This window comes from Wolffia australiana, chromosome 5 (genome assembly GCF_029677425.1).
Source record: "Wolffia australiana isolate 7733 chromosome 5, ASM2967742v1".
In the NCBI taxonomy this organism is placed as follows: domain Eukaryota; kingdom Viridiplantae; phylum Streptophyta; class Magnoliopsida; order Alismatales; family Araceae; genus Wolffia; species Wolffia australiana.
Window position 1 is genome coordinate 8,863,330 of NC_135839.1, and position 13,029 is coordinate 8,876,358.

The window sequence follows — 13,029 nt, forward strand, 5'->3', positions numbered from 1 at the left end:
GCTAAAATTAAGTAGCATTTCTTACCAAAACTCCATTGAAATTCCCAAACTATTTCATAAATTTTGAATTAAATAGGTTAAATGGAAAAAATGTTTTCTCATCATCTTATCATTTACTTTTCACTCTTTTATTTTATTTTATTAAATTAAATTCTTTGAAAGTTTATAAAAATCTTAAAAAATAGAATCAACATTAAATTTCACTCATTGAATACTTGCTCCTTGTGAATTCAACCCTTACTTTATATGTTCTCAAAAATAAGACTATGGATATTGTTGAATCAATCATATGTCTTAAACCACATACTAAACTCAACTTTTAGTTTATCAGGGATCAGTATAGGTGTTGTCATCCAAATATTGTACCTGGGGTTCTCACAACACCATCAGAGTCCCTCACATCATTGTATGTCCGTTTCTATTTACACTAGCTGAGCATGCTCCTTGGCCTGCCTCACATGCAGCATAATGTTTACTGTTCGTGTCAATTGTACTAATAAAGAAATGACACTCCTTGGACACAAGTAGAGAGATATTTCACCTTTGTAGGATGCCTCCATTTGATGGGAGAATAGCATGTGGTCATTTTAAAAGCACATTTCTTTAATAAATAATAAATGTCCAATCTCACTAAACTGTATAAACTCTATTAGTATGATGAGTATGTGTCCTATCTCCATAACTAAAAGTTGCATTTTAAAATGATTGACCTCATTAACAATATCCAATTATATTAAGAAATATTTTAATAATATTGTAATGAAGTACATACTTATATATAAAATACATATTAATCAAATTAAATAGGCCAAAATGGGATAATATTATGTTGTTAAATCAGTGAGGAAGTAAATCATGCAAATATGTTGACCCTGTCAACTGACTAATTTCTGAGAGAACTTGTACCATTTTTATTTATTTTGGAAAGGGTATTATAAATGGACTGAGAAAAAATTAAGCATATTTTATAATTTTTAGCTAATAAGGAAATCAATGTTATATTCAAAGTTTGAGTTTGATCTCGCTGTTGATCATATGAAAATTGAGGTTAAATGGTAATTAAATTTTAGAGAAAATATATTTTCATGAACCATAAGGAATAGGGATAATTATATAATAAAGATGGGAATTTTTCAGAAGACATGAAACTACTGTCCATTTGCAAAGTTAATGCTCAGAAGTCAGAGAACAGAACAAGCCGTTCATGTCAGAGTTAGCAAATGCAAAATTAATGGAACATGTATAAATGCCTAGAAATCAAAGATGCAGATTGAAGTTTCTATGATAGAGATATTAAGCTTAAAAGTAAATGCCTAGAAATCAATTTGCATGAGCATGTGAAAGTGAAAAATGATTTGGGGAATCAAGTCCCAACATAAATTCATGAGACTTATACCCACAAAACATGACTGGAGAAAATAGTATTATCAAAATACTATTATATGTTCCAGAAACCAGGAAGCAGTCATGTGAAATTAGGGAGAAATGATTAATATTCAATCCAAATCGCTGGAAATTTCAAATTTTATTATGAAATGAAATCTATGTATGAAATGAAATATATTAGTAAATACAGGCCGAAAATGAGTTCAAAGCCATTAATTTCCTCGTTCTTCACTCTTGTGAGGCTTCTTGCATGTTGTCAATGGCTCTCCCTAATTTTTTGGTGGATTACTGAGTTTTTTGCACCACGACTAGCATGACCAGGTGAAAAAGTTAATCACTTTAATTTTGATGAAATAAACATGAAGATATATTCCATGTATCAGGATTTTGCATGTAAGTTTGCCATAAAGAGATAGAGAGTTAAATACATTCATATGAAAGTGAAATATCTTGACCCTCCATTTCATTTAAGTGGAAATGAAACTAATCTCTATCCTTGGATACCTATCCCAGGACTCAGGACTGACCCAAAAATTTTATGTAAAATTTTTACCTGATAAGAGCAGTATATAAAATCTGTAATGGATATTTTCAAAACTTCTCTAGTGGACAAACCAATATCTGTTTCTTAGACCCCTCTGGGGCACCTATTAGTCACCCTTGCATCACGTAGGTGCTTCATGTGGGCATGTGCTTCAGCACTGGATTTCTAGCATACCACTACTTGTTGACACAATCACCATTGTATTTTTTACCTTTTAGTTCTTAAATACTCATAAAAAGGAAAAATACTATAGCAAAATTTTCGGTCATTTAATTTGAAAGTTATTTTAGAATGAAAAATTATCCATTTATTGATAAAATTCTTCTTTAAAATCATGCCACCTGAAGTAAATGACAAAAGGTTTAGTTTATAAAAATCACTACTTTGACTTGAAACAAGGTCAACTTTGAAAGTCGACTTTGATTATTGTTCTTCTTTTTTCTTAATTGTTCATCCTCTTAAGTCACATAAAACTAAAATCAAGAAATATGGTTAACTTCAAATATTTGGACCTTGGAAAAGTGAGTCATGATTAAAAATCAAGACTTGATGAAGTGCTATGGTAATGGTGAAAAATAGAAAACAATGATAATATACATCATAATCATGCCAATTAGGCATTAAAAATAGTGAACGATGATGTAAAAATACACCAAATGCAAAAAGTAAAAACTAAGGTTAGACACAATTGTTGAAGCAGAATCAACCTAATGATAATGTAAAAATCAAGACTTGGTGAAGTGCTAAGGTAATGGTGAAAATCATAAAATAATGATAATATACATCATAATCATGCCTATTAGGTATTGAAAATTGTGAACGTTGATGTAGAAATACACAAAATGCAAAAGGTAAAAACTAAGGTTAGAGGCAGTTGTTGGAGCAGAATGCCTCCAGATTGGGTACCTCACATGCTCCCCCATTAGAAGATGCTAACACCCGATTCTCCTCGTAGCTACACAGAAAGTCTTCTTCAAAGTACCACATGTTGGAGTAGAATTCCCATCTTATTTAATTAGACAATCCTTTCACTTCACAAGGAATTCCACATTATGATTTTGGTGGTATTTTCCTCAATCAAATCCCCTTTGATCAAGGATGGATTTCACATCCTTGGTAAATTTCACCCTCATGTTGGGTGGCGGCCACATTGACTTGTTTCAATCTTGTTCTTATAGATCCAATTTATACTTCTTGACAAGGGATGGATGAAATATTTCTTGTATTTGAATGCCCCAAATGGTGAGTAACCCATCGCTGTGGTTTGGTTGACGCTGTGGGAGAACTGAGCATAGTCTTGCAACTTGACCCAATTCTTCTAATGAGGGGTATTCAGTTCTTAAGATAATTCTCAAGCATTCTGTTCAATTTTTATATCTGCTTATCCATTTGTCGATGGAATATTATTCAGAAATTGAGCTTGATCAACAATTGCAGAAATAATCTATGAACTTTGCATCACCGCTATTGACAAAGTCAAGTTGTAGTGAATAGTAATTTACCACATGTGCCATGGAGAGTAGAGCCATCCCTTCTGCCCACAGATTTGACTATATTGGGATACAGAACATGTAACTAGATAATGGATTGGAATTCCCAGGGACACCTTGCCCAGAATAATGGCTCCAGCATTCCCACCACCTTCATCAGTTTTATCCTAATATATGGAGAGGAGTTCCAAGTGGTATGCCTTAATGTCCTAATCCATAAGTGGTCAATGGTAGCTACTAGACATAATATATAGCATGTGCACCTACCCAAGGTTCATGTGCACCTCATATGGAAACTTGCAATGTAACCTCATATGGAAACTTGCAATGTAACCTCCCCCACTCGACTCTATCTTCATCTTTATCTCTATCTCTATCTCTATCTCTATATCTATAGGAATCAGCGATCTGCTCATAAATTTTGCGTCCATCATTGGATCAAGCTGAAACTTATTCCATTGGATTTAGAAGGTTGAAATATATAGGAATCGACTCAAAAATCACCTCAAATGGATAAATATAGCTCCGAATACAGTGGATTAAAGTTCAAGGTGAGTTTTTTATTCTCGATTTTTATTTTGGAAAATCTCTTGATCTAGAAGCAAGAAATACATCAAATTTGAGCTTGGATTGCTCATCTCGGGAAGACACATCAAATTATACTTTTAGATATATTTTAACCTTTTAAATATTCCTTTAACACAAAAAATCAGGCAGCCCACAATCCAATGCGGGCCGCTGATTCTTCGGGGCATCCTAGCTGGCCGCCTAACATGGAAGACACGTTGGCGTGCCAGGTAGGCATTGGAGCCACCTTGGAGAGACCAGCGTCCCTGTCTTCTGAGTGTACAACACGTCAGAAGATGGGCACTTCCCCATGTCATCTACCAGATGCGTCCCGGCCGTCGAATCCGACGGCCAGAACGTATCTGACATCCTAAATTACCAAAGACAAAAAAAATTTAGAAAAATATTAAACGCGCCAAAGCCAGGTCATCAGCGCATTAAATGCCGCTGATGACAAGTCATCCAGCATGGATAACTTGACCCCCGACCAGGACATATGTCATGTAGTGATTGGTCTACAAGGTGGATCTGAAATGTCCCGTCAGCTATTTCAAAAAATTGAGCTGCTGGAACTATCCCTTTACACCTATGGCTGCACGAAGAATCCACGTAAGATCTGGCGGCTCACAGCTTGCCAGATCAGCAGATTGAGCCACTCCAGACTGTTGGATTTGCTACGTCAGCTGCCGCCTGGACTGCTGGCGAACTAACTGACAATGCATTGAATGCATTGTCAGTGCCCGCGCTCCCCATGTCGTCATCCTCGCTCCCTGTGCTGCTACGTCAGCTGTCGCTGCCCGCCATCCTTGACCATTCCAAACCTTTAGAGTCGTCGGATGATCCACTCAGCCTCTGATCCAACCATCCTGACTCATCCACGTGCATGCCAACCTCAGCACCGATCTGACGTGGCTGAGCCACACCATGATGACTCGACTGAGTCATATCGAGTCAACTCGGTCAAGAACGGCCGAGTCGACGTATTGACTCGGGCGACTTAGACCGAGTCGACAGGGTCGAGAACGGCTGAGTCGACCAAGTCGACTCTGCCAAATCCGACTGAGTCAACCCGGTTGACAAGGGCCAAGTCGGCCTGGTTGACTCGATGGATTCCGACTGAGTCGACCCGGTCGACAATGGCCGAGTCGATGTGGTCGACTCGGTCAAGCCCGACTGAGTCGACCCGGTAGACAAGGGCTGAGTCGACTTGGTCGACTCGGTCGATTCCGATTGAGTCGACCCAGTCGACAAGGGCTGAGTCGACTTGGTCACCTTGGCCAATTTGGACCGAGTCAACTCGGTTGACAAGGGCTGAGTCGATCTGATCTACTCGGTCAACTTAGTTGACTCAATCAACCTAGTTGACCCATTTGACTCAGTCAACATTGACCGAATAGACCCAATCAACTCAGTCAACCCTAACCGAGTAAACCAGGTTGAATCGGTCCATTCTGATCCAGGTCTGCTCCGACTGGACCGGGTCGACCCAGTCGACCTGGCCAGGTCCGATCTGTCCAACCCTATCCATTCCAACCGGGTTGACCTGGTCGAGCCGGTCGAGTCTGACCTAGTCAACCCAACCGATTCAGGCCAGATTGACCGAGTCAATCCGACCAAGTTTGATCGGTTTGACTCTATTGACCTGGTCAAGTTTGACTAGCCTGATATAGTTGACTCTATCGAGTCACCCCAGGTCAAACAGGTCAACATAGTGTGTGTTGAGCATGTCAATATGATTGAGTCCACCCGTCCCGTCACGATCGGTCTGACTGGATCGACCGACCCTGACCAGGCTGATTCCACTGAGTTGACCGGGCATGCTCCGTTAGAGCCGACTGATTCTGGCCAGTACGTTAGAGTTGACTCCAGTGCTCCTAATCTGTCCAACGCATTGGGTTCTGACAGTGTCGCTAATGCTGAACTTGCAGGCACTACTCTTCTTAATCACAATCAAACCAACGCGGTCACCTCTCCTGACCCGAGTCAAGGGGACCGACATAGGCTGGCCCAAGAGGGTTTAGCTAGCACGAGCGGAGTTGTCACCTTGGCCATTCTTGATCGAGTTGACTCATCTGGTTTGGGCCCTACTGGCCCAACAACACGTATCACACAGGACGAGAAGCGTGGCTCTACGTCGAATGGACAACTACCTAGCCCACTACCATCGATGACTTGGGCTGCGAGAGTGGCGGGACCTTCACATAAGACTACCAACCAACCACTACCAAAGACTACGCTTCCCCCTCTTTATGATGCCACAACCCCGAAGAGGGGTTATACTGACTCTGAGGGTGTGCGTGTAGTCACATTCTCCGAGGAGGAGGTCTCGCAAATGGCATCACCATTTGCTTATTCCCTGATAGGGCGGTTTTCTACGAAGCGACCACTCATTGATGATATCATGAGGGTGTACTTAGCGCGAGGGAACTTCCGTGGTCCGGTGGTTATTGGGGCACGCAACTATCGGAGTGTTTTTATTTGCATCCAATTGGAAGCCGATTTTAGGAAGGCTTGGAGCCATACAACATGGACGATCAATGGCTCCACTATGCACACCTATCGCTGGACGGCCGAACAAATGAGCAGCTCACGAGAGCACTGCCCTCACTCTGTCCCGGTGTGGATAGGCTTCCCTGGACTACGACCCCATCTCTTCACACCTACTGCCTTGGAATCCTTAGCTAGTGTTGTTGGAACATTCATACGTCTTCACAAAGACGTGCTTCTATTCTGCTGCCTGGATATGCGAGGGTATGTGTAGAGATAGATCTACTAGAGCCCATTCATTGCATGATACTCATTCGCAATGGCGATGAGTTGATACGCCAGTCCATTGTGTACGAGAACCTCCCACAGTTTTGTACATAGTGCACCCTTTTCCAAAAGGTGACACAGACCACATCGACCCCCGCGGAAGAGTTTCTTCCTCCATTGCCTTACAATGACTTCATCGCAGTGGCAAAAGCCACCACTCAAGGGCATCGCCCTAACAAGAGACCGCCTCTGACTACATGCCCCACACTTGCACTGCAAGGTGCGACTAGTGTGTCCCCTCCCCTACCTCAGGATTCTATGTCGGCTAAGCCTGTACCGGCTAACCCTACCCCTATAGCTTCACAGTGGGTGAAGAAGGGCGCTGATAAGCATCTCCAATCACTACTCCGGGATAAGGATGCCCCATATATTCGCAACCGGTCGGACAAAGGTAAAGAGGTAAGTGCACCCGCACTTACCTCAAATGCTTTTGCCCTTCTGGACCCACCGTAAGGACCCGATACAAGAGACTACATGGAGGTCGGGCAGAGTCGATCTAGTATCCCTAGCACCTGTGGCTCTACACCCCCCTGTCCCACAACATCCCTCGGCCTGCATCTTCCCAACCCTCACCATCCCCTCGGCAAATAACCCCCCATCCCTCATCACCCCTTCGTATCTCCTCCCACCCCTCGTCACCCCCTTGGCCTATATCTTCTAATCCTCCATCACCTCGGCCTACACATCCCCGCCCCTCCCCTCCATTACCACCATGTCCCTCGAATCCATCTTCATACCCTCCATCTCCTCCACCCTTCCACAACTCCATCCCACCATCCTCTCCTAGCCACATGCCCCCCCCACCCGATATACTCACCTCCCTACCCGACCTCCATCCATCACATATCCCATTTGAGCGGGAGGAATGCTTGACTGACCGTCAAGCTTTACTCACTAGCTCTGAGGATACTGTGGAGACACTAGTGGTCACGCTTCCACGGGAGAGGAGGAAGATGATGCCTCTCTTTCTGAGGATTCAGACATGGATACCTCACCCCCTCCAGGACATCATTCGAATGCCCCCATACACGCCGTATATATAACACCCGATTGAGGGTGCGTCACGCGAGCCGTTAGGCTAATGATTCCAAGTCTTATTTGGAATTGTAGAGGGATAGGCAACCCTCTAACCCAGTCACACCTCGTTTCCCTGATCAATAAGTACAACCTAGGGATTGCTGGGCTTATTCAGCCGATGATCACACCGGAGCAATCTTATTCCATTACGAGGAAACTCAGAATGGATCATGTTTACTGTTATTCCTCAAATAAGCTCTGTATTTTTTGGAAGTGAGATTATTCGTTGGAATTTCTTGTTGAAGGGACATAGTACATCACTTTTGCAGTACCGTACTCCCCGAAGCCATACACGCTCACGGTCCTCTACGTCTCGCATAAACACCTAGTACGGGAAGCACTTTGGGAGGAACTCACCCTACATATCGAGGCCCATCCAAGACTTGTTGATCTCCATTGGTTTATAGCAGGGGATTTCAACTTCATACGGGCAGTCAGTGAATGCCAGGGAGGCCGCCCGCCTAGGGCACGCTCTATGCAAGCGTTCAACGACTTTATTCACCAGGCTTCCCTCGTGGAGCCTCCCACTATAGGTGAGAAGTGGACATGGTGTAATGAGCACCAGGCAGATGCGCGTATGTACGAGTGACTCAACCGCTGTTTTTGTAACAATACTACACTGATGCACTACACCATTACCATCGAGATACTTCCACGTTACTACTCGGATCACACATAGCTTTAACTCCTTCCGGACTCTGCTACTCATGTCCGTCGCCCTCCCTTTCGATTCCAGGCTATGTGGCTAAAGCATGAAGCCTTTCAGGGTTTTGTGCGTAGTCATTGGCACAGAACGATCTCTGATTCGCCTCTCGAGAACTTCAGTTATAAACTGAGGAACCTCAATTTCCACCTGAAATGGTGGAATCGACATGTCTTTGGAGACATGTATGCACCAGTCAAAATACTCAAGAGGGAGCTAGCTGCTATTGAGCGACAACTACAGGATGGTTGGACGGACGACGCGGGAGAGCGCAAGATTATGCTTAGTGAGCAGCTTGAAGATGCGATGCGACGACAGGAGATTTTCTATCTCCAAAAATCACGTATCCACTGGCTGCGAGAAGGTGACAGAAACACACGTTTCTTTCACGCCTCGATTCGCCACAGAGCCCATCCTAATTATACAAACCTATTAGGAATGTATAATCAGGACCCCGCCCAACTAATGATTGCAGGCGTTGCATACTATAGCTCGCTCCTTTCCTCACAGCCGACTGTCGTGAGTGAGGACCTACTCACCTCCATTCCCCATTTTATGACCGATAAGGAGAATGCAATACTCTCAGCCTTTCCTACGCGAGCGGAGATCAAGGCGGTAGTCTTTTCCTTGGGTAGGAATAAGGCTCCAGGACTAGATAGATTCTCAACGGAATTCTATATAGCGTGTTGGGATAGCGTAGGCACGGACTTGGTGCTTGCTATCAAGGAGGTATTTACACACAAAGTCCTGCCACAAAATTGGAAACGCACTTTCTTGGCTCTTATTCTAAAAGTGGAAAACCCAGCTTCATTTAGGGACTTTCGCCCCATCAGTCCTTGTAATGTATGCTATTAAGTTGCATCTAAGATCATTACAAATAGACTAGGGACCTTCCTTGATAGACTTATCTCAACTGAACACAGTGGTTTTATGAAGGGTCGACAGATCCATGACAGTATCATGCTAGTTCAGGAGTTAGCCTAGTCCTTAAACACTCATAATCGAGGTTCGAATGTCATCATCAAATTGGATATGGAAAAGGCTTTTGATCGAGTTGAGTTGAATTTCCTTATCCAAGTGCTACGTCGTTTTGGGTTCACAGATGCATTCATCGATCTCGTCGATACCTGCATTAGAGAGAATCACTTCTCTCTCATGGTGGACGGAAACTCCACTAGCTTCTTCATGACCATGAAAGGTCTACGGCACGGTGATCCTATCTCATCCACCCTTTTCATATTGATGAAGGAGGTCTTTAGCCGATCGCTCACACGAGCGATCGCCTGAGGCCTCATCCAACCATATTTTATGAAACGGGGAAGCCCAATCCTCTCGCACTCACTATTTGCAAATGATGTCATCCTTTTCCTCAATGGATCTAAACATCTATTAAGGAACGTATGAGTGTCCTCACTGCGTACGAGCGGGCTTTTAGCCAGCTCGTCAATGCCTCAAAGATAGCTTTATGGTTGGTCCTTTCACCACTGTAAAGCGCTCTCAGATTATCCAAAAGTATACCCGATACTCTCGAGGATGCCTCCCTTTAGATTATCTTGGGTGCCCTATCTTTCTCGGACGGGCTCACCATCATTATTTTGATGCCTTATTGGCGATATTGAGAAAGAAACTTGAGGGATGGAAACTTCGTTATCTATCCCTTGAAGGACACATCCAACTTGTCCGACACACCCTCATGAGTATTTCGCTACATACCCTCGCGAACCATTCACTATCTCTTACAGTCCTCCACTCTATGGAGCGACTGTGTGCCCGATTCTTATGGTTCGGTCACCTCGAGGGAGAGAGTTGTCACCACTGGGTTTCTTGGGAGAAAGCTTGTCGCCCGACGGACGAGGGCGGTCTAGGGATCAGACGCATTCAGGACGTCCAAGATATGCTTTAGAAGAAGCTCGTGTGGCGAATGCACACCATGCAGTCCCCACTAGGGAGTTTCATCTCGGCAAAATATGACGAGTGGGCCTGTAGAGAGTGGGATATCGAGGGCAATCACAGATGGCAGACTTGGCAGCGACATTGGCTAGAGATCGTGAAGGTCACACGCTAGCATGTCGGTAGAGGCACGATTAATACCTTCTATGATACATGGCTCGCTGACGCACCTTTAGCCTGCCATCCCCACTTCGTACCACATAGCCTCGATTGACAGTAACGCAGCTACTCACGGGCAACATGTGCCATGTTTGGGAGCAGCATGGCCTCCCCTTAGATACTTTATCCCAGGCCCGTAGCATTGCCATCAAGACCACTCACGACTGTGCTATTTGGACGCTTACCCTTGACGGATCCTACTCCTGTAGATCTTCTTTGGAGCATTTTTGTGAGAAAGCCCCCATCCAGCATTGGGGTCATCGCATATGGCATCCGGCAATCATTACTCGAGTCTCCTTCTTTCTCTAGAGACTCACGCATCGTGGTCTCCCGACTAACGATCGAGTGATCCATATCGGTCACTCCCTCAGTTCACGTTGCCATTGTTGCCCCACATCTCTACAAGCTGAGACTATGGAGGACCTCTTCTTCCATAGTGAGACAGCCGTAGACGGTTGGCGTCAAATTATACATCATTGGCGTCCACTCCTCGGTACCTCCCCTATTCTCACACTGTTAGAGTATTTTGGCAAGATGTATCTCTCGCCAACATGCTCTAAATGGAGCCCCTTCCTCCACATCACCATAGCCTACTTACTATTGGAGATATGGAAAGGGCGAAATTCCTCTTGTTTTGCAGGTACTCCCATGTGCGTCTTGGATATCATGTGACGAGTCAAGCTATGGATACGACACATCCACCATCTTATACCTCCTCACGCCCACAGCTCAGCCCTCGCATGTGACCTCCTTTGCTCTTGGGGCATCCGGGTGACCCTCGCCTCTACCTGCATTCGGCTATAGATTGTTCGTTGGCATCCACCACCAATCGGCACCCTCAAGCTGAATGTGGATGGTGCAGCCAAAGAGAATCCTGGTCTAGTTGGAGGGGGTGGTATCCTCTATGACCATACATGGAGTATTATCTTTGCTTTTTCGTCCTTCTATGACATTCAGACTAATACAATAGCCGAGGCTATGGCGATACGTGATGGTTTACTCCTCTGTGAGGAACGAAACCTTCACAATATCATTGTAGAATTAGACTCACAGGTATTAGTGGACATGCTTCGTGTAGGTAAATGCTCCCAGCGGCGGCTTCAACAGCTCTGGCAAGACATCATGCGGTGCTGCCCTCGCACAACTAGTGTTCGTCACTAGCTACGGGAGGGAAATTAGATAGCAGATGCTCTTTCCAACCACGCAGTATACACACGTAACCCTACCTCCTTTTTCTTTTCTTGGCAGGAACTCCCTCCGACAGCTCGTGGATGCTACCAAGTGGAACGCCTTGGCTTGTCGACTCTTCACATGTGTCGCACACTGTCAAACGAGAGGCCACGAGACTGGCGGATTACATGGAGGGATGACGCGGGAGAACTCACCCTCTTGCATGATCGTCCAATTTGCCGAGCACCTCAATGCTGACATCTGCTGATGGCGGGTTGGACTGCACTCCATGCATCGCTTTTGCTACGCTAGCTCCCCATACTCTTGCTGGCATGCGTACATCTCCTGGAGATTTACCCCCACGATTGGCATCTTGCATGAAGCGCGGGAGGTGGAGTGCTCGCTCGCCCGCTTTATTGATGTCCCCGGCACGCACCTCATTGATGACACCTCTCAACGGCGGGGAGAGCTCCAAACACTCCATGCATCATCACCACCGCGAGGGTTCCAGAGACACGCCGGCCCGAGCGACCTTCTCAGAGCACTTGCCAGGTATCACTTATGTATCTTTTCCCTTTCCTGCACATGGGCGTGGACGAGTGGGATCCGAGTGTAATTGGGATATTTATGCTCGCTCCACGCCTAAAAACGCTGATAAACAATCCACTTTATATATAAAACCCCCCTGGGTGGCATCCGGGGCACGGCTAGATCGGTCTACGAGCATAACTTCAAGGTTGGACATACCCGGCACCGTGTTTTTGCCAATAAAAAAAAACCTCCGCCACTCAAAATACATGACATGTTCCTATGTATACAAAGAATGTCATCCTCCTAGAACTTCCTGGTGTCACCACTGTGGTTCACTCGGCGGTTCATACAATCTTTGAATCATCCTTCACTGTAGAGTCAATCTCCTCAAGAATGATTACTTGAACTACAAATAGGCTGCCACAAATGATTTTTTTTCCTTGTGACTACAGCATCAGCCTCCATATTGGTAAGCCCAAGCTAATGACGAAAGCATATGTAGCTCACAAGCCAATATATCATTTAGCGTTCATCAATATAATATATTAATTACAATGCATGTATGATGCTTTTGATAAAATTCACAAATACATGAACTGACTTTTTGAATTATGATGATATCATGACACATTGACTAT